A 3,777-nucleotide genomic window follows, 5' to 3' on the forward strand; every position below is an offset into this window, starting at 1 on the left:
GCATGTGCTATATGTGCCATACCTTGGATATGCCATTGCCTTTAAGGATATCGATTTGTATCAAAACACAGCTAGTACATCAGATCCATTATTTATAATGGAGGTGTAAAGTGTTAGCAGGATGATCAACTAATACAATAAAGGAATGTAAATGTATGAAATGCATGAAAAATGTGTCCAGCAAAGAAAAATGGAATAAGTCAAAGTCTTCCCGAACTCTACAATATAATATATGACACATTAGGGTTCTATTTTACACCAGGCATGGCCTTTAAAGGGGTTAAATAAGCATGAAAGATTTGCTGAAAGTGCAGCTGATGTGTGGAATCCATTTTTACCATGAACATCTCCAGGATTTTCTACAAATACAGCAAAGGTCGTATTAGGAAGACATATAGAATGAGAAATACATAAGTCAAAGTTTTCCTGTATAAGAGTCAATGTATCCTTCTGTAATATGATTATATTCCAATACCTGAGGAGACAATCTCACTTCTCATAGAAGAAGAAATGTCGAATATAACTGATGAGACGGTTTATATCCACTTTTTCATCAGCAAGAGGATAAAATCCCCCAATCACTGGACGTGTTCATTAATTGTCATCTATTGTCAGTGGACTGATTAGTATAACTGGAGCTCAGGGACCTTCTTCTTGTTGTGTTTCAGGGATTGCATCTTGTATTCTGTATAACGTCTTATGCAGAAATTCCACTATTGTTAATGTGCTCAATGTAAATGCTTCAAGCAGATTTGTTTTCTTATCAGTTCACATGTGCAAAAAAGTTACCTCTGCTCTGGTGTACTTAAAGGAGAACTATGGGGTCAGGGCTTTTCCCCATAGTTCTCCAAAGGGTAACGGGAGGACACAAACTAGCGTCCTCCCGTCACCCTAAGCTCAGTATATAGAGAGCTACAGCTCGGGGTATACTGAGGCGCCGCAGCCGGAGCGGATCCCGACATCGATGTCGAGATCCGCCCAGCTGTGTGAGTGACAGCTGGCTCTGCCTATCTAGAGGCAGAGCCAGCTGTACCCGCCCCCTCCCCTAAAATACGAGGATATTCCGCTTAAACATCACGGGTAAAACGGGAGACCTTTCCTTCCCTGAAGCCTGATCGAGTGTGGAAATTAAAGACGGAGCTGCAGACTTACCTTGATGAAACAAACGTGTTTAACATCTTCGGATCTGGTGAGTGCATTCCCTTGAGGGGATTTTCGCTGCATTTTTTCTACATTTTTTTCTACATTTTTTCTACACTTTGTTCTTTATTTTTGTCTTCATTTTTTCTTCATTTTTTCTTCGTTTTTTTGGATTTTCGTTGGACACATTATTGCACTGAATTTTCGCTGTCGAAGTGTCTTACATTTATGGATTTCTAAAGACTTTGAAAAAACTACAAAAGATTTGGACTATTCACACATACATCGAAAAAAGTTTAATTTTGTTTTATTTTATTCAAATGGTACACATTGTTTGTCCATTCACTATTTATTAACAAGAATCACTTACACATGATACATATATTCACAGTCTATCACATTTTATTAGATACATTTTTACATTGTCTGTTTTGATATTTTATGAACTTTATTTGTTCACACAACCGATTCACATTGAATATTTTGAGATACACCCCTTCACTGAATGTTTTATTAATTATTAATTACTATTTTTTAATAGCACTTGTTAAATCCTGATCTCAACGTCTGAGTTCTTATATTCACCTCTGAAGGACGGCTAGCGCTGTACGTTTTGAAATAACACATCCTAATAGTGGCTGAGTGCCTTTTGTTCAGCAGCTTCCCTTACCCTTCTAGAACAATTTATTTTTATCCATTTTATCTATTTTAACTTTTATACATATTTTATTATTATTATTATTATTACTTCCATTAGCGCAAGTTCTTTGCAATTATTATATACTGAGGCGCCGCAGCCGGGACGGATCCCAACAATTATGTCTGGATCCACCCAGCTGCGTGGGTGACAGCTGGCTCTGCCTATCTAGAGGCAGATCAGGCTGTACCCGCCCCCTACCCCGTCCGTTCCAAAAGTGATAAAAAAAGTTGTAAAAAAAGGAGAGAAACAAAAAAAAACCCATAAAAAAATTTAAATCAACCCTGCCGCCCCCGCAATAACATCTGGATGGCTGCACTGTACTGTAATATGGATACTTTTCTTTATGAACAAGAAAATATTGTGAAAGACCACTGAGTATTTGGGTCCTCTGGATTGGGGTCCCATCGGCTTCAGTTTGGTCGCCTCTGCATGGGCTACTTCTGGATTCGGAAGGTAATGCCACACTGAAAGCTTCAATTTCATTATCAATACTATCAGGGGCGTAACTAGAAATCACAGGGCCCCATAGCAGAATTTTGTTTGGGGCCCTGTGATTGATAGTTATGCCACTTGCGGAGCCCACCTGATATACCAAACAGCCCACCTGAGAGTGACCCTGCAGAGCCCACCATAGACTCTCTATAGTGGGCTCTGCATGGTCTCAGATAGGCTGCACCCCTCTTACCTGTCAGCGCTGTCTGCCTCCGTGGTCGCCGGGCCCCGCCTCCTCTTCCGTCCACGGGCCCCGCCTCCTCTTCTATCGATGGGCCCCGCCTGCTCTTAAAGCGCTGGCCAGTGATGTAAAAGGAGGCGTGGTTGCTGTTAGGCGGGCCTCGCCTCCTCCTTCACTGCGAACGCCGGCCGCGGCTGCTGGCTGTCGCTGACACAGCTCCGCAGCGGCTCTGAGGGGAAGCGCGCCGCGGCTGAGCTGTGTCAGTGACAGCCAGCACCCTTACATGCCATAGCGACCCAGGCAGAAATGCGCCGCGGCTGAGCTGTGTCAGTGACAGCCAGCACCCTTACATGCCATAGCGACCCAGGCAGCCCGGGCCCCATAGCGGCCGTCTGGGTCGCTATGGCGATTGTTACGCCACTGAATACTATACATTTTGGATATTTATGTATTTCCTCCTAAGGGTGTTTAGATTTTTCTCCAATACCTTGGTTTCCAGAGGAAGCGCTTGAGGCGCCAAACGCGTGAAATCTCACTGCTCCAAACAACACTGGAAGAAGCTCGCTTTTTACGTTTCTTTATGCCAGATAGGAAAGCTCCAGCTGTACCGCCTGTCAATGGCCAAGGGGAGAGGTGAGCAGGTTGGAAGCACCGCGGGAGCTGACGAAAGTACAGTGATCTGGAAGTTTAATACTTCTGAGCAAAGGTTACTTTTTTTGCGCATAAGTACATGAAAGGTTTTAGATCAGCGGTTCTCAACCTGTGGGTCGTGACCCTGTCGGGGGTCGAATGACGATTTGCCAGCGGTCACCCGGGAGTCTCCCGCTATTAGATAGCCGCTCCGGGAGAGAAACACTCGAGCAGAGTAAACCTTTCCCTGCGATTGTTTTTTTTTTTTCTGACATCTGGGGCCGCCGTAAGTCAGGAAAAAAAAACCCCACCATAGGAATGCATATCTAGATTCTGATTGGCTATTTCACTTTGCAATAGCCAATAGCAAACTATCTATTGCACCCGCCCTCTGCTGCTGCCAATCAGCAGAGGGGGACCTGCAGTTCTCCATCAGTTCCTCTTCTAGTGATTGACAGCAGCAGAGGGCGGGTGCAATAGCTAGTTTGCTATTGGCTATTGCAAAGTGAAATAGCCAATAGGAATCTAGCTATGCATTCCTATGGTGTTTTTTTTAAATTTTATTATTCTGACGGCGTACGCCAGCGGTTCTCAACCTGTGGGGTCGCTGTGTGATTTCTGCTGTGCTAGGTGT

The sequence above is a fragment of the Nanorana parkeri genome, unplaced genomic scaffold (genome assembly GCF_000935625.1).
Source record: "Nanorana parkeri isolate BGI_ZX_2015 unplaced genomic scaffold, ASM93562v1 scaffold1954, whole genome shotgun sequence".
In the NCBI taxonomy this organism is placed as follows: Eukaryota; Metazoa; Chordata; class Amphibia; order Anura; family Dicroglossidae; genus Nanorana; species Nanorana parkeri.